This window comes from Pelobates fuscus, chromosome 1 (genome assembly GCF_036172605.1).
Source record: "Pelobates fuscus isolate aPelFus1 chromosome 1, aPelFus1.pri, whole genome shotgun sequence".
Classification (NCBI taxonomy): Eukaryota; Metazoa; Chordata; class Amphibia; order Anura; family Pelobatidae; genus Pelobates; species Pelobates fuscus.
This window is the reverse complement of record NC_086317.1, coordinates 494,913,454-494,934,468: the sequence shown is the minus strand read 5'-3', so window position 1 is coordinate 494,934,468 and position 21,015 is coordinate 494,913,454. Positions and strand designations below refer to the sequence as shown.

Genomic DNA, 21,015 nt, shown 5'->3' with positions numbered 1-21,015 from the left:
TACGCAGACTGTATATAAATATTACTATAGGAATAAGGATCAGACTGTATATAAATATTACTATAGGAATAAGGATCACACTGTATATAAATATTACTATAGGAATAAGGATCACACTGTATATAAATATTACTATAGGAATAAGGATTGCACTGTATATAAATATTACTATAGGAATAAGGACCACACACTGTATATAAATATTACTATAGGAATAAGGATCACAGACTGTATATAAATATTACTATAGGAATAAGGATCGCAGACTGTATATAAATATTACTATAGGAATAAGGATCGCAGACTGTATATAAATATTACTATAGGAATAAGGATCGCAGACTGTATATAAATATTACTATAGGAATAAGGATCGCACACTGTATATAAATATTACTATAGGAATAAGGATCACAGACTGTATATAAATATTACTATAGGAATAAGGACCACACACTGTATATAAATATTACTATAGGAATAAGGATCATAGACTGTATATAAATATTACTATATGAATAAGGATCGCAGACTGTATATAAATATTACTATAGGAATAAGGATCGCACACTGTATATAAATATTACTATATGAATAAGGATCGCAGGCTGTATATAAATATTACTATAGGAATAAGGATCGCACACTGTATATAAATATTACTATAGGAATAAGGATCACACTGTATATAAATATTACTATAGGAATAAGGATCACACACTGTATATAAATATTACTATAGGGATAAGGATCACAGACTGTATATAAATATTATTATAGGAATAAGGATCAGACTGTATATAAATATTACTATAGGAATAAGGATCATACTGTATATAAATATTGCTATAGGAATAAGGATCACACACTGTATATAAAATTACTATAGGAATAAGGAACACAGACTGTATATAAATATTACTATAGGAATAAGGATCGCAGACTGTATATAAATATTACTATAGGAATAAGGATCACAGACTGTATATAAATATTACTATAGGAATAAGGATCACAGACTGTATATAAATATTACTATAGGAATAAGGAACACAGACTGTATATAAATATTACTATAGGAATAAGGATCACACACTGTATATAAAATTACTATAGGAATAAGGAACACAGACTGTATATAAATATTACTATAGGAATAAGGATCGCAGACTGTATATAAATATTACTATAGGAATAAGGATCACAGACTGTATATAAATATTACTATAGGAATAAGGATCACAGACTGTATATAAATATTACTATAGGAATAAGGATCACACACTGTATATAAATATTACTATAGGAATAAGGATCACACACTGTATATAAAATTACTATAGGAATAAGGAACACAGACTGTATATAAATATTACTATAGGAATAAGGATCGCAGACTGTATATAAATATTACTATAGGAATAAGGATCACAGACTGTATATAAATATTACTATAGGAATAAGGATCACAGACTGTATATAAATATTACTATAGGAATAAGGATCACAGACTGTATATAAATATTACTATAGGAATAAGGATCACACACTGTATATAAATATTACTATAGGAATAAGGATCACAGACTGTATATAAATATTACTATAGGAATAAGGATCACAGACTGTATATAAATATTACTATAGGAATAAGGATCAGACTGTATATAAATATTACTATAGGAATAAGGATCACAGACTGTATATAAATATTACTATAGGAATAAGGATCACACACTGTATATAAATATTACTATTGGAATAAGGATCACACTGTATATAAATATTACTATAGGAATAAGGATCACACACTGTATATAAATATTACTATAGGAATAAGGATCAGACTGTATATAAATATTACTATAGGAATAAGGATCACAGACTGTATATAAATATTACTATAGGAATAAGGATCACACACTGTATATAAATATTACTATTGGAATAAGGATCAGACTGTATATAAATATTACTATAGGAATAAGGATCACACACTGTATATAAATATTACTATAGGAATAAGGATCACACACTGTATATAAATATTACTATAGGAATGAGGATCAAACACTGTATATAAATATTACTATAGGAATAAGGATCACAGACTGTATATAAATATTACTATAGGAATAGGATCAGACTGTATATAAATATTACTATAGGAATAAAGATCAGACTGTATATAAATATTACTATAGGAATAAGAATCACAGACTGTATATAAATATTACTATCGGAATAAGGATCGCACACTGTATATAAATATTACTATAGGAATAAGGATCACACACTGTATATAAATATTACTATAGGAATAAGGAACACAGACTGTATATAAATATTACTATAGGAATAAGGATCACACACTGTATATAAATATTACTATAGGAATAAGTGTAACGGATCACCTGGCACCCCGACTTGGTACCTCCGTTAATGGATGCTCCTAGTGCTTCCTGAGGACTCCAAGCACTCTGGCAGACACCATAATCACCGAATCTGAGAAACCTTTAAATTCTCCCAAGCGTATGAATGTTGTAGACCATTGAATAGGAACCATACGAATAGGCTTGTACTCCTAGCAGTCAACTGGAACAGCATGCAATAAATCCTTCCCCCAATAATGAGACGACACATCACTTTGAGGGTAAAACAGGAACTCTGGACTGGCTCATCCAGCCTGGCTTTTATTACACTAATCCACATACAGGCCACACCCAGGGGGAGGCATAAAATAACCAATCACATACATGGTTCAGCCCACACATCCCCTCCCCTCAGATAACATTAAACTCAATTATCCGGTACACTTTTTCAGCCAAGTTCTGGATGTACCCCAAAACCCGGGGGTATACCTTTAAATCCAGCATCGCTGGATAGCCCTTATTCAGGGGGACAACATATTCAAAATTCAAGTAATTCGGATGAATGGTTCGTGAGATATGGGGTTCCAAAGATTTGACCGACCGCATGGGTAAAGTATCCGAAAACAGTTCCATGCATTTTGGCCCTGCGGTCGGTCACAAACAAGGGAAGGAAAACAGGCGAATTGCCTGTGTTATAGAGCCTGGAGAGGGTTTGAATGAATTCCCTTGTTTGTGGGGTTCTTTCTACCGAACGGCTGGTCATTCGGTAGTTTTTATACGAATTCCTGGAAGTCTGGAGGTCTCAGCGGTGTTTGCCTAGTCAAGTGTCCGATTTTAGTTCCAGACACTCGACGGCAAAACACCGCTGTTCGGTAGTTTAAGATGGCCGCCGCCACGTGTTTGTTTCCCGAATGGCGGCCACCCAGAGGACAAAGAATACATTACACTGATTGCCAATTACCTGTTTGCAACATTGTTGCAAACGGTAATTGGAGGCACACTCATTCCTGGGTGGTCTGGTTGTTCGGTAGTTTCACTCAATATACTGAATGGAGTGATTCTACCGAACAATCAGAATGCTGCATACAAATCACCCAGGATAAACTTAACACATCTATAAATACATATATAATATTACAGGCAGTACACTTGAATATGCTTCACAATCTTAAAGGGACAGTAGTCCCAAAAGTCCCAATATGTCCATAGATGCTGTTAAAAGGGCCAGTAGCAGCAATATACAGTACAATATGCCCCAAATAACCCAGGGGCCATAGTCAGTAGGTAGGAGGCTAGCAAACAGGCTTCTCCAGGGCCCAGTGGCGAGGTTGGTTTCGCCACAATAAGGATCAGACTGTATATAAATATTACTATAGGAATAAGAATCACAGACTGTATATAAATATTACTATAGGAATAAGGATCGCAGACTGTATATAAATATTACTATAGGAATAAGGATCACACACTGTATATAAATATTACTATTGGAATAAGGATCAGACTGTATATAAATATTACTATAGGTATAAGGATCACAGACTGTATATAAATATTACTATAGGAATAAGGATCACACACGGTATATAAATATTACTATAGGAATAAGGATCACACACTGTATATAAATATTACTATAGGAATAAGGAACACAGACTGTATATAAATATTACTATAGGAATAAGGATCACACACTGTATATAAATATTACTATAGGAATAAGGATCAGACTGTATATAAATATTACTATAGGAATAAGGATCACACACTGTATATAAATATTACTATAGGAATAAGGATCACACACTGTATATAAATATTACTGTAGGAATAAGGATCAGACTGTATATAAATATTACTATAGGAATAAGGATCACACACTGTATATAAATATTACTATAGGAATAAGGATCAGACTGTATATAAATATTACTATAGGAATAAGGAACACACACTGTATATAAATATTACTATAGGAATAAGGATCACACACTGTATATAAATATTACTATAGGAATAAGGATCACACACTGTATATAAATATTACTATTGGAATAAGGATCAGACTGTATATAAATATTACTATAGGAATAAGGATCACACACTGTATATAAATATTACTATAGGAATAAGGATCACACACTGTATATAAATATTACTATAGGAATAAGGATCACACACTGTATATAAATATTACTGTAGGAATAAGGATCAGACTGTATATAAATATTACTATAGGAATAAGGATCACACACTGTATATAAATATTACTATAGGAATAAGGATCAGACTGTATATAAATATTACTATAGGTATAAGGATCACACACTGTATATAAATATTACTATAGGAATAAGGAACACAGACTGTATATAAATATTACTATAGGAATAAGGAACACACACTGTATATAAATATTACTATAGGAATAAGGATCACACACTGTATATAAATATTACTATAGGAATAAGGATCACACTGTATATAAATATTACTATAGGAATAAGGATCACACTGTATATAAATATTACTATAGGAATAAGGATCACACACTGTATATAAATATTACTATAGGAATAAGGATCGCAGACTGTATATAAATATTACTATAGGAATAAGGATCAGACTGTATATAAATATTACTATAGGAATAAGAATCACAGACTGTATATAAATATTACTATAGGAATAAGGATCGCAGACTGTATATAAATATTACTATAGGAATAAGGATCACACACTGTATATACATATTACTATTGGAATAAGGATCAGACTGTATATAAATATTACTATAGGGATAAGGATCACAGACTGTATATAAATATCACTATAGGGATAAGGATCACAGACTGTATATAAATATTATTATAGGAATAAGGATCAGACTGTATATAAATATTACTATAGGAATAAGGATCAGACTGTATATAAATATTACTATAGGAATAAGGATCACACACTGTATATAAAATTACTATAGGAATAAGGAACACAGACTGTATATAAATATTACTATAGGAATAAGGATCGCAGACTGTATATAAATATTACTATAGGAATAAGGATCACAGACTGTATATAAATATTACTATAGGAATAAGGATCACAGACTGTATATAAATATTACTATAGGAATAAGGAACACAGACTGTATATAAATATTACTATAGGAATAAGGATCACACACTGTATATAAATATTACTATTGGAATAAGGATCACACTGTATATAAATATTACTATAGGAATAAGGATCACACACTGTATATAAATATTACTATAGGAATAAGGATCAGACTGTATATAAATATTACTATAGGAATAAGGATCACAGACTGTATATAAATATTACTATAGGAATAAGGATCACACACTGTATATAAATATTACTATAGGAATAAGGATCACACACTGTATATAAATATTACTATAGGAATGAGGATCAAACACTGTATATAAATATTACTATAGGAATAAGGAACACAGACTGTATATAAATATTACTATAGGAATAAGGATCAGACTGTATATAAATATTACTATAGGAATAAGGATCACAGACTGTATATAAATATTACTATAGGAATAGGATCAGACTGTATATAAATATTACTATAGGAATAAGGATCAGACTGTATATAAATATTACTATAGGAATAAGAATCACAGACTGTATATAAATATTACTATCGGAATAAGGATCGCACACTGTATATAAATATTACTATAGGAATAAGGATCACACACTGTATATAAATATTACTTTAGGAATAAGGAACACAGACTGTATATAAATATTACTATAGGAATAAGGATCACACACTGTATATAAATATTACTATAGGAATAAGGATCAGACTGTATATAAATATTACTATAGGAATAAGAATCACAGACTGTATATAAATATTACTATAGGAATAAGGATCGCAGACTGTATATAAATATTACTATAGGAATAAGGATCACACACGGTATATAAATATTACTATTGGAATAAGGATCAGACTGTATATAAATATTACTATAGGTATAAGGATCACAGACTGTATATAAATATTACTATAGGAATAAGGATCACACACGGTATATAAATATTACTATAGGAATAAGGATCACACACTGTATATAAATATTACTATAGGAATAAGGAACACAGACTGTATATAAATATTACTATAGGAATAAGGATCAGACTGTATATAAATATTACTATAGGAATAAGGATCACACACTGTATATAAATATTACTATAGGCATAAGGATCAGACTGTATATAAATATTACTATAGGAATAAGGATCACACACTGTATATAAATATTACTATAGGAATAAGGATCACACACTGTATATAAATATTACTATAGGAATAAGGATCAGACTGTATATAAATATTACTATAGGAATAAGGATCACACACTGTATATAAATATTACTATAGGAATAAGGATCACACTGTATATAAATATTACTATAGGAATAAGGATCACACTGTATATAAATATTACTATAGGAATAAGGATCACACACTGTATATAAATATTACTATAGGAATAAGGATCAGACTGTATATAAATATTACTATAGGAATAAGAATCACAGACTGTATATAAATATTACTATAGGAATAAGGATCGCAGACTGTATATAAATATTACTATAGGAATAAGGATCACACACTGTATATAAATATTACTATTGGAATAAGGATCAGACTGTATATAAATATTACTATAGGTATAAGGATCACACACGGTATATACATATTACTATAGGAATAAGGATCACACACTGTATATAAATATTACTATAGGAATAAGGAACACAGACTGTATATAAATATTACTATAGGAATAAGGATCGCACACTGTATATAAATATTACTATAGGAATAAGGATCAGACTGTATATAAATATTACTATAGGAATAAGGATCGCACACTGTATATAAATATTACTATAGGAATAAGGATCACACTGTATATAAATATTACTATAGGAATAAGGATCAGACTGTATATAAATATTACTATAGGAATAAGGATCACACACTGTATATAAATATTACTATAGGAATAAGGAACACAGACTGTATATAAATATTACTATAGGAATAAGGATCACACACTGTATATAAATATTACTATAGGAATAAGGATCAGACTGTATATAAATATTACTATAGGAATAAGGATCGCACACTGTATATAAATATTACTATAGGAATAAGGATCACACTGTATATAAATATTACTATAGGAATAAGGATCAGACTGTATATAAATATTACTATAGGAATAAGGATCACACACTGTATATAAATATTACTATAGGAATAAGGATCACACACTGTATATAAATATTACTATAGGAATAAGGATCACACACTGTATATAAATATTACTATAGGAATAAGGATCAGACTGTATATAAATATTACTATAGGAATAAGGATCACAGACTGTATATAAATATTACTATAGGAATAGGATCAGACTGTATATAAATATTACTATAGGAATAAGGATCACACACTGTATATAAATATTACTATAGGAATAGGATCACACTGTATATAAATATTACTATAGGAATAAGGATCACACACTGTATATAAATATTACTATAGGAATAGGATCAGACTGTATATAAATATTACTATAGGAATAAGGATCACACACTGTATATAAATATTATAGGAATAAGGATCACATACTGTATATACATATTACTATAGGAATAAGGATCACACACTGTATATAAATATTACTATAGGAATAAGGATCACACACTGTATATAAATATTACTATAGGAATAAGGATCAGACTGTATATAAATATTACTATAGGAATAAGGATCACACACTGTATATAAATATTACTATAGGAATAGGATCACACTGTATATAAATATTACTATAGGAATAAGGATCACACACTGTATATAAATATTACTATAGGAATAGGATCAGACTGTATATAAATATTACTATAGGAATAAGGATCACACACTGTATATAAATATTATAGGAATAAGGATCACATACTGTATATACATATTACTATAGGAATAAGGATCACACACTGTATATAAATATTACTATAGGAATAAGGATCACACACTGTATATAAATATTACTATAGGAATAAGGATCAGACTGTATATAAATATTACTATAGGAATAAGGATCGCACACTGTATATAAATATTACTATAGGAATAAGGATCAGACTGTATATAAATATTACTATAGGAATAAGGATCACAGACTGTATATAAATATTACTATAGGAATAGGATCAGACTGTATATAAATATTACTATAGGAATAAGGATCACACACTGTATATAAATATTATAGGAATAAGGATCACATACTGTATATACATATTACTATAGGAATAAGGATCACACACTGTATATAAATATTACTATAGGAATAAGGATCGCACACTGTATATAAATATTACTATAGGAATAAGGATCAGACTGTATATAAATATTACTATTGGAATAAGGATCACACACGGTATATAAATATTACTATTGGAATAAGGATCGCACACTGTATATAAATATTACTATAGGAATAAGGATCACACACTGTATATAAATATTACTATAGGAATAAGGGCAGACTGTGTATAAATATTACTATAGTAATGTTGTGGACAAAATATATAGCTTAGTAAAATGCCTATTTACTCCATTTAGTTATAATCAGTATTATCTAATAAATTACTAAAATGGCCACTAGATGTCACTCAGAAGTACCCGACCCATCAACTAAACACTCTCATTTTCAAGATGGTGCTGGAATCCAGGGGAGAACTTCATGACGACAGTAATGACATATGATGGCACACCCAGTAGGACATGCTTTGATAAATCACTTAACACTTAACCAATTGTTGATGAATTCTTCTCTGCTATCTATAATTATGCATATGATGTATTTCTGCCTTATAAGGGGTCCCGGCCCCCTGATTAAAACATTCCTGAGTTTGTCATCAACCTGGAAATATGGTGTCCCGTGTGTTTACTTTGGAAAGCATGCAAGCACATATTGAATGAATTTATGTGAATTATTGTGTTTTATTATATATAGATAGAAGTAGATAGGAAGTTACGGAGTGATATGTTGTATGGACGGCATTTGGTAAGTGAAGCTGATACAGTAATAGAGGAATATTTGAACATGCTAAGTGTAATAGGCAAGTGAGATTTATTGGAATAATAATCAGGTGGAAAATGGCTATAGGAGCTGGTGGTTGGATTTTGTTAAATAATAGAATGTTTATTTGTTTTGTACTTTGGTGGAATGTACAACTGAATTTAGGGGATATTGTAAGTGAGAATGGGATATATATATAGAGGGAGAGACTTTTGAGATGAGGCAGTGAGGGATAGTATGTATTGGTCTATACTGACTAATAAAGTTATGAATGACGGTTGCTGTGTTTGAGTATATATATCTTTATGGGTTGTTAAATGCATAATGTTCTCAACTGTCCTATTTAACTTGCCAGGTTTATTTATAGTTTAGTATTTCATTTTGCAAAGAATGTTGCTTATCTGACTTATTTTATTAGTTATAATATAGTGTAATGTTGAAAGTACGTCAGCCACCTCCATAAAAGATGGCGCCTAGTACAGAACGAGGTTGGCCCTGCCAGCCCCGTGACCTCTACCCAATTAACATTATCTACGGTCACGTTTTCTCCTAAAGTAACGTCACTTCCGCCCTTACCATGCCCCCACCTCCTGTCTCTTCCTTTCCCACACATGTCATGGTCGTCACCCCCCTCACTTCCTCCCTCTCTATCATTTCCTTCACCGCCCCCGTCATGGCTGCCTCCATCATGGGGCATACCCCTATTATGCTCGTCCTATTTTGAGACATGCTGTTTTCCTTAAACTCTACATATTATGAACAGAAAGTTATAATTACTAAAACAATCATGCTATTTGTTTCCCTGTAACAGAAATGTGTCAGTGACAATAATAATTAATGGTATACATTTTTATTTTTTTAAATTGCGTGTAAATTATAAAGGTGTTTTAACTTTGCGAATATCTGTCTTTTAATTGAAGAAATGTCCCTGCTGTAAATATTGCACTCACAGAATAAAGGAGTAATTCAAGCCCATCAAGGTTTCTTTTGATCTTGCAATGAAATTCATCAAGGGTACATGCAAAAAAAGAAGAACTGGACATAGTGTGAAATCTTAATAATATAAAAACACGCTTTTATTGGAACACTTACAAGAAGTGGAAAATAAAAATGCCCATCACAAGTCTGTATCCCTTTCTCCAGAGTGGTAAATGGAAGAAGCAGGTAACAGGAATTGCAGGCAAAAATCAACACAGCTCTATGGGTTTCGTCTATACAATAGACTTCATCAGGAGCAGTAATAGTAAAACATATCATATAATAAAGTAAAATACATCAATAAAAGTCCTATGTCTTCTGTCTTCTTTTAAAAGTCCCTCTCGCCGTATTCCACGCCCTGTGTGCTCCATAACACCTGTTCCGAGTTCTCTCGCGTCCAAGTCCATATATGGACTTCCGCCTGGTCACTGTGGAACGCACATGCGTTCCATCGATCCGGAAGAGATCTTCCTTCTCTACGTGTCCCTCTCAATGCATTATTTTATATTGTGTATTTTTGAATTAAAGTTTTTTTTGTGTATTTTTGAATTAAAGTTTTTTTTGGTCATTTGTTTGTGCCAATTATCCTTTTTTCATATACACATATTTTTACTTTATCCTGGCTTTTTATTCTACTTTTTATTATATTTTTATTAATTTTATTTTGGTTTTATAAAAAAACCTCTGGAAGCTACTGGCAGCCCAAGAAATCCTAGGTGGGGATCATTCCACCAACGCTGACATCAATGAGCAGTTGGTCTGCTCTGTATTTTTAAGTACATTTTTAATTATTTTCCACGAAGGAAGTTAAATAGAGAGCACTATTTGGTTGTTTCTGTTCTTTGAGTTTTGGACATCCCTGACGGAGAGGCACTCACCATATATCCCACAAGCGGGGATTATACCGCTGTATGCGCTTTACCCTAGAGCTGGATTGATGCTCTTATAAGTGTGAGTTCTCTACCATTACTTCAATTTTATTTCATCTGAGCTATACATATTGCACTATTGGTTGATTTCCTTTTTTTATCTTCTATATTATCCAAATTACATCAGAAGGCCTTGTTCCCGTATTCTACACTCTAGAACGACAGTGAGAACATTTAGGTTGGACTTTCTTTTATATTTATTTACACTATTGGAATTGGACATTGTTTATCTACTGTGGCGCAGCCCTTTTTTATATTTTACTTTTGGAATTAAATTGAGTATGGAATGAAAACTCAAAACGTTTATTAGAATTATTAACCGGTTTAATCTTATCGACCAAAAGATCTCCTCTCTCGATATTTCTAACTTTTTCCACCTCTCTATCCAGTGCTTCTTTCTCATAGCCCTTCTCAATAAATTTGTTGGTCAAAATAGCGGCCTGTTCTAAATATACATCTTGGTTAGAACAATTTCTTCGGAGTCGGGTATACTGGCTTTTAGGTACTCCTCACAGCCATCTAGAATGGTGCCCACTTGTGGATTCAATATAACTATGGATATCTGTGGGTTTGAAATATGTTTTGGTGTGGATTTGACATCCTTGGACTGAAATGGTCAGGTCCAAAAAATTAATAGAGGTGGAACTATACTCAGGAGAAAAAACAAGGGAAAAAATATTGTTGTTAAGATACCCAAAGAAATCTAACAGGTGTTCTTCAGACCCCTTCCATATTACAAGGATGTCGTCAATGTAACGACGCCAAAAGATGAGGTCCGCCCCATGTGGATTATTGTTCCAAACAAACTGTCATTCCCAATAATCCATCAAGATGTTCGCATAGCTTGGGGCAAACCTGGTACCCATGGAAGTGCCCTTGAAAAACATGAAAAAAATTGTGGGTTAGTATAAATTGGATTGCTTATAGCAAAAACCGAACAAATCCCTGATTAGAAACATAGAAACATAGAATGTGACGGCAGATAAGAACCATTCGGCCCATCTAGTCTGCCCAGTTTTCTAAATACTTTCATTAGTCCCTGGCCTTATCTTATAGTTAGGATAGCCTTATGCCTATCCCATGCATGCTTAAACTCCTTTACTGTGTTAACCTCTACCACTTCAGCTGGAAGGCTATTCCATGCATCCACTACCCTCTCAGTAAAGTAATACTTCCTGATATTATTTTTAAACCTTTGTCCCTCTAATTTTAGACTATGTCTTCTTGTTGTGGTAGTTTTTCTTCTTTTAAATATAGTCTCCTCCTTTACTGTGTTGATTCCCTTTATGTATTTAAATGTTTCTATCGTATCCCCCCTATCTCGTCTTTCCTCCAAGCTATACATGTTAAGATCCTTTAACCTTTCCTGGTAAGTTTTATCCTGCAATCCATGAACCAGTTTAGTATTCGGATAGTACACACACTGCACTCACACACACACACACTGCATTCATACACACACACACTGCATTCATACACACACTGCACTCATGCACACACTGCACTCATACACACACTGCATTCATTATGTACACACACTGTAAATAAATATTCGATTAATATATTTTTTTTAGGATCTAATTTTATTTAGAAATTTACCAGTAGCTGCTGCATTTCCCACCCTAGTCTTATCCTCGAGTCAATAAGTTTTTCCACTATCCGATAGTAGTATCGGAAGGTGGTCTTTTTCTCGGACAACATGGCAGTGGTACACGCGGTGAATCGTCAATCCATGAACCAGTTTAGTGATTAAGAGTGGTATCCCTATCCAAGCTACTCTTAACCGCTGTTAGGCCAAGTTAATGGTCAATAACCTTTGTATAGGGATCCCACATTTAGGGAAGCCCACATATATCCTTCCTGCCATTCTATGGACTCCAATTCCTGTAGAAGGTGTTTGGTAATTTTGTTTTGGATATATAGGGGCTTAATATGTTTATACATGTTATAACCATGATTCGATACATATTTATCCATATTTTTACATTTTTTCGCTCTCCCTATTTTCTTCCTCCTGGTGCCGCGAGTTGCTTGAGTGGAACGCATATGCATTCCAGCCGCGGATAGATGACGCATTGAGAGGGACGCATAGAGAAGGAAGATCTCTTCCGGATTGGTGGAATCTGTGACAATAAAGAGCTTCCTTGCATTAGAAGCTGGCTAGACAGGTTCTTTTCTTTCGTTTCACTTATCACTCACAGGGCACTATCACCATGTGCAGGCAACCAACACTCTAAGTATGGTTCTGCACATTAGCACTATGTAAGTTTTTTCATATTCTCCTTTCCTCCTTTCCAGTCCTACTTTTTACACTAATTTAAGGATATCCTGAAGTTTAAGCACCAGCAACAAGAAGGATCGAAAAATCCAAGTCCTTTGCAACACAGAATACTAGCTATTATATATGTTCTATCTGTCTAGTTACTGTTTTCTTACAGTATCAAGCCTCATACAATGTATTCACATTGTCTCTCACTTTCTAGCTTATAGAGACATATTTCTGTTTGTCTAGCCAGCTTCTAATGCAAGGAAGCTCTTTATTTTCACAGAGCTGCTGTTTAGACTCAGGACCCATCCTTGTACAGTGGTTTGACACTGCTGTCTATTGTTCTCCATATGTACATATTTCTCAGATCGTCTAGTCAGTTCCCTACGGAGGGTAGCTCCATATTTTGACAGAGCTCCATTGACTAGCGATTCACCTATTTGGTATATGGACATTTGACATAATAGGACTGACACCTGTGATCCGTTTTGAGCATATACTTTAATGGGACCGGACCGGTGTTTTAGGAGGATAGCCTATAGGCTTTAATTCTATTATTGTAATTTTGGAATTGTCCCAGGCACTTTAGAGGGGGTACACGCTATGTAATTTCTTGGACTACGATATCTTTTTTTTTTTTTTTTTTTTTTTTAATTTGACAATTTTTATTTTCATAGGTCAAATGGGGTACAGAAGGAAAAAGGGGAACAGGGGAAGGTTATAGTTCTTACATCCAATATAATCACCTTTTACATATATTGCATGAAATCAAATGTTTCTTGATGTATATTAATGAAGGGGATGTGAGAGAGGTCGCAACAGTGATCAACATGCAATTCCTGGGCTACCATTGTGTTGAGCTTGGAGCCGATTCATTTGCGCTCTATCGAGCGGCCTCGCTGTATGAGCATTGCTATGTAGCTTAAGTACGGTTGTACCATGAGCCTACATGTTTCCCTGGGTGGAATTCAAATAGTGAGAACTATCTACAAGTGGAAAACAGCGTGATGGGGGGGAGGGGTTACAAAAAGAAGAGAAGGGGGAGGGAGGTAAAGGGAATTTGCACTTCAGTAATATATGGTATGATGATATGTTATATAACATGACACTTCAGTTGAATAACATGATACTTCAGTTGAGCACCCTCAATTGTTCCGGCCAGGCATGTGAGTGCCCTTAGTGCACCCCTGTGCCAAGTTCGGTTACCTGTTGGGGAATAGGTAGACCAGTACTCAACTTTGAGTGTGTTGGGGTGGTGGCAGTGTTGTAGGTTTTTTGCGCACTTCCAGTGGTGCGATGGTGTCTGAACTGTCAGCGTGGTGCGCCCATATGGCCGCCCACGGTGCCCATGATGTTTGAAAGTGTTGTTTTTGTAGGGTAGTGTTTGCTGAAATTTTTTCGTAGGAGTAGTATTGGTAAGTTTTGGATAAAATTTGATGTTTGGACGGGCACTGGGGTTGTTTCCAGTGGACTGCAATAAGATTTCTTACTGCCATGGCGGTGAGAGCTAGTTGACTCCTCACATGTTTCGGGGTGGGTTGTGGGTAGGAGAGGAAGAGCCCTGTGCGTATGGTTATAGTTGGCGTATTGATGCCTGCCGATGTTGGCATGTCTTGTGCCGCTTCCCATAGGGGCTTTATGCGTGGGCATGCCCACCATATGTGTACCATCGTACCTATGTCTTTGCCACATCTCCAACAGTAAGGGGAGGCCATTCTATACATTTGTATGGAGCCTGTGGGGGGGGTCAGGTACCACTTGTAAATTAGCTTTTTGTGGGCTTCGATGTGTGAGTAGCACTGTGTATGACCTTTGAGCGCATGAAGGGAGTCTAGCACTTCTTGGTCTGTGATTATGTCTCCGCAGTCTGCGCGCCATTGGGCCACGAAAGTGGGGGGGTGCAGTGGTGTCGATTTCAGGATTGTGTGGTAGCAAAGAGCAAGGGTTTTTGGTTTGGCTGGGGTTTTCCAGCATCTGTGTAGGGTTTCTAGCTCTTTTGAGCCTGGGTTGTCGGTTACCGGATTATGCGCTACATGAGAGGGTATTACGCTTCTAAGTTGCATATAGGGGAAGATGGAGGAGTTATTTAATTGAAATTCCTTCTGCAGGTCCGGGAATGGTTTAATGGTGTCATGGAGCAAAATTTGATCCAGTTTGGTGATTCCTTGTTTGACCCACGAGTTCAGTGAGAGCCATGGTGAGATTGCTTTCACGGCCGTTAGTGGGGTGTGTGGGTGGAATTTGTCTGTGTTACCATGTTTGCTGCATAACGAGTCCCATTGGCGTATGGTTAGCTCTGTGGTGGAGAAGAGGGTTTTAGTTTTCGGGCGAAGCGTTTTGGGGGTCCAGAAGATGTCTACTAGAGGTGTTGTGCCCGATTGGGTGGTCTCCATGTCCACCCATTGGTATAGTCCTTTAAGTGTGTGCAATTTGACCGCTGTTTCTAGTTAAGGTGCCTTATAATAATCGTGTATGGCTGGTAGACCAACTGCGCTCTCTGTAGAGCGTTGGTGTAAAAGGCGATGGGAAAGCCTGGGTCTGCGAGATTCCCATATGTAGGAAGATACAGGTTGTTGAAGCTTTTTAAAAAAAGAGGGTGGAGCTGGTATGTGTAGTAAGCGGAATACAAATAAGAGCTTCGGGAGTAGGACCATTTTAATGGTATTTAATCTGCCGAGCCAGGACAGTTTCACTGGTTTCCATTTAAAGCATTCCGATTTGCTTAGCTGTATCAATGGTTTGTAATTATGGGTGAACATACCATCCACTGTGGGTGCTATCTTGACCCCCAGATAAGTGATATGCTCTTTTTTCCAGTCAAAGTTGTAAGTCTGAATGAGTTTTTGAGTCAGGGAGTGTGGGAGACCTATGGGTAGGGCCTGAGTTTTTGTTTGGTTCAGTTTATAGTATGCTAGTTTGCCATATTTCTGTAGCAGCTGCATGAGTGTTGGTAGTGATGTCGACACGTCGCTCAACGACAGGAGGATGTCATCAGCGAACATAGAAAGTTTGTATTCTTTCTGTCCTACCAGCATTCCTTTGATCTTGGGGTGGTGTCTGATGATATAGGCTAGGGGTTCCAGGGAAAGGACGAATAGCAGGGGAAATGTTGTAGTGATGTTAAATGGGGTGGACAGGAATCCAGCGTTCGCTACTTGCGCCGTTGGATTGTTGTAGAGTGCCATTATGCCAGAGATTATCTGTGGGGTGAAGCCAAACAAATGTAAAAACGTGTTGCATATAGTTCCAATTGATTCTGTCAAAGGCCTTATCAGCATCTAAGGCCAAGAGAAGGCCCTACTTGTGGTTGGTGTGTGCATGGGCCAGGATGTTCAAGATTTTCCAGGTGTTGTCAGAGCCTTGTCTTGTCTTTACAAAGCCAGATTGGTCATTATGCATCAGTTTCGGTAGGATGTCAGACGGTTCGCTAGCAGTTTCGCGTAGAGTTTGACATCTGCATTGAGCAGGGAAATGGGGCGAAAGTTGGGGCGCTGTGTGGGAGCTTTCCCTGGTTTTGGGAGGGTGGAGATGTGAGCTTTCAACATCTCAGGGGGCAATGAGCCCCTCGAGAAACTTTGGTTAAACAGCGTCGTTAAATGTGGGGATAAGAGTGATGCAAATGCAAATGCAAATTTGTGTAGCCGTCAGGGCCGGGCGTTTTGTGTTTGGGCATTTGTATAATAGTTTTTTCCAATTCTTGTATAGTGAATGGTGCTGATAAAGCAGAAGTGTCTTCGGGGGTGAGTTTGGGTAAGTTTGCCTTGGCTAGGAATGCGTGAATGGCAGGTAAGGAAGGGGGTATAGTTTGAGGGTCATCTTTAAGGTTGTAGAGTGTACTGTAATAAGAGGCGAATGCGTCTACTATGTCTTGCGGGTTTGAGAGTTTGTTTCGAGTTTGTGTTTATGTATGCTATTTTTGAGTACGCAGTGCGCGTTTTTATTTGCGTTGCCAGTAGCGCACCCGCTCTGTTGCCTTGGGTGAAGAAATTGTATTTACAGCGTCGGAGCATATAAGTCGTTTTATGGAGCTCCAAGTCGCGGAGTTTGGTTTGTAGCGCTAGGATCTGGCACTGTAGGGTTTGTGTCGGGTCCGTTTTGTTTCTGTGTGTGAGGTCTGTCAATTCTAAGATAAGTGTGGTGTAATCTCTCATGCGTTGTTTTTTAGCATAGCGGCCTGCTCTGATCAAAAGTCCTCATATGACTGCCTTATGGGCTTGCCAGACGATAGACATGTCAGTACCGGGGTCACATTCGTGTGGAAGTAAGAAATTATTTTGGCTCTGATTTGCTCAAAAACCTTGGGGTCTGTCAAGAGGGAGTCGTTGAGTCTCCAGGACCCTCTACCCATGGTGGGGAAGCGTTCGGCGAGAGTTATAGTAATTGGCGCATAGTCCGACTAAGTGATCAGGCCTATTTGGGCCCGGAGTACTTTGTGCATTGTGGTGGCTGGTATGAGGAATCTGTCGATTCGGGTATAAGTGTTGTGTGCTGGGGAATGAAAAGTATAGTCACGGTCCATAGGGTGGAGGATTCTCCAGGGATCTAGGAAGTTGTTGTGAAGTATCTGGTCGCATTGTGCCGAAGTGACTTTATTTTGTTTGCGTGTGGATGCGGTAGTGAGTTTGTGGGCCGATGTCGTATCTAGTGAACTGTCCATAAGGAAGTTGGTGTCTCCTCCTAAGATAAGTTCCCCAAATTTGTATCCGTTAGCAATTGCGAAAATGTTAACCAGGAAGTCTATCTGGTTCGGATGAGGGCCATACATGTTAAGGAGGGTATATGGCTCATTATTTATATAGCATTGAAGCAGAAGGTACCTTCCCTGTTTGTCACCAATATTTTTGACCAGTGAGAATGCCACAGATCTACCTATTAAAATGGATACACCTCTTTTTTTTTTTTTCTTGTAACATGAATGGTAGTCATGGGGGAACAGTGCTGAGCAAAATTTAGGGCGGTGGCCCCGTTTAAAATGCGTTTCTTGAAAGAATGCGATGTGGGCTTTTTGATGTTTGGCCTCCGCTAACGCTAGCCTCCTTTTATTCGGGGAGTTTAGCCCCTTGGTATTTAATGATAATTTTGTGAGTGTCATTGATGTGAGTAAGGTCTAATAGCTTGTTGTGCAGGGGAGTAGCTTGTAGCTATATCTCTCCTGGGCCGGCTAGTGATTGGGTTCGGGTCATGAGGTAGGAGGTTGAGGACTGTCTCCTTGACTGCAGTTTCACTTGTGGAGTGTGGCACGCTTGCTGTGTCTGAGTTTCTGGACGTTGTACTGTGTCCATGTATAGTCACGCCGGGGGATAGGCGCCTGAGTTGGTGCAGAGTGTGGGCAAAAGGTGTGGGGGGCAGAAGGGGGTAACTGATACCTGTGGTATAACAAAGTAACCAAATATTGAGAACTATATACCAAATTCCGTCTCGGCAAGTGCCTTTCATCTTTGATGGTAAAAACGTGGCTCCCATGAGCCTGTGGGGGGGTTGGCAGGTGGCAATGAGGTCGACTCTCTACGTTCAGAGAGGATTAAGTTTTGCCCTGGGTGTGTGCGTCACCAAACCCGCGGGTCCCGAGTAGGGGCCCGGGGGTGTGATCAGGTTCAAGTGGATAGTTATAGGTGTGCGGTGGCTGCACTAGACATCGAACTTAATCGCCGCTCTTGGTTAACGTAGAGCGTTTACTCAGTACAGTGTGCAAAATAAAATCAGGTCTCTCCCCGCAGTGGCTGCTCCCAGTTTCTGGGGTGCCGGCACTGTGGTAAGGTTTTTTGGTGGCCTCTCTAGGCGCTTCAAACTGGGTACAGGCATACATATACAGATGTTAAACAGTAGAAGAGTTAAATTGTAAATAAAAATAAATTAAAGTATGTAAAACATGGCTGGAGGAAGATAGTGGTGGGCGTATGTGCCCTAGTATGGTATGTGGATGTGGTGGAGTGAAAAAATGGCAATGTCACTTATCTGAGGCCACCACGGTCCAGTCGCTTGGGACTTTCAGCAGCTGTCGCCGTTTTTCTAATTAGGGAGCCCCGTTAGGTCGAAGCGGCACAGCAATGTACCAACTTGCCAAGATTTCCCTACCTTCTTCATCGGTGGCGATGTACCGGTCTGCGCCGTTGTGCCTGATGATCAGCCGGATGGGGAACCCCCATCTATAGGGTATGTTGGCGTCACGCAAGGCCTTTGTGATGGCGGTCAGCTCTTTCCTTTTCATTAGCGTTGCTGCAGAGAGGTCTGTGGACCCTGCACCAGAGTCTGCCCCAGTTTCCTGGAGGGGACTGCTTGCTCGCCTCCTGCCTAGTGATTATGGTCCTGGGAAGAGGGGATCCTTTAAAGAACTATATTTGGGCATCATGGGGTTCATAATGCTGTCCCTGGCCCTTTAAATACTCTGGAGCAGTGTTTGTACTTTTAAACTGGCACTTCGAATGCAGTCGAAGTGCCGAAGTCGTCGAAGTGGCCGCCATTTCGGGACTTCAACACGTGTTCGCCGCCATTTTAATTCCCGAACAGCGGTGTTTTGCCGTTGAGTGTCTGGAACTAAAATCGGACACTCGGGTAGGCGAACACCGCTGAGACCTCCAGACCTCCATAAATCCGTACCGAAACTACCGAACGTCCCGCCGTTTGGTAGACAGACTAAGTGAACTATGGGGATTCATCCGAACCTCAGGATATCCATGGCTGAACGGATTCAAATGATTTTTGGGTATGTTTGTATTTGGAATGTGCTGAGTAATAATATGCTTTTATTAATATTGGATGTATGGTTTTAGAGTTATGAAAGTTGGGTAAAAAGTATGTTTTAAACTGTACGTATAATTGGGTTACGTCTCAGGCTAAGGGGAGGAGATGTGTGGGATGTAACCATTGTGTGATTGGGTAATGTACTAATTGTTGTGGATCCCTCCCTTGCATGGGAGAATGTCTTAAAAGGAGGTTGTGTGAATAAACCTGGAGTTCCTGTTTAACCCTCAAAGGGAGGATTTATTGTATGCTGTTCCAGTTTGAGTGTAAATCTATTCGTATGGTTTCCTATTAAACTGTCTACAGCATTCATATGCTTGAGAGGATTTATATGCTTCTTCGGTTCGGTGATTGTGGTGTCTGCCAGAGTGCTTGGAGTCCTCAGGAAACGCTAAGAGCATCCTTTAACGGAGGTACCCAGTCGGGGTACCCGTCGATCCGTTCCACTTGACTCCAGCAAATTTTTCTGGTAGGTCTTGCATGTGTCGTGATGCTCTCATAGTTTTTTCTTTAGTTGTGTAGTAGTGCAGTTTGGCGATTGCGTCTCTGGT

At 36.8% G+C, this 21,015-nt stretch overlaps 1 protein-coding gene across 1 annotated transcript in view; it reads right to left on the bottom strand.

The window, feature by feature from the left end:
- LOC134586276 (mucin-2-like) overlaps window positions 1–21,015 on the bottom strand; it is a 172,795-nt gene that overhangs the window by 35,330 nt on the left and 116,450 nt on the right. The window lies entirely within an intron of this gene.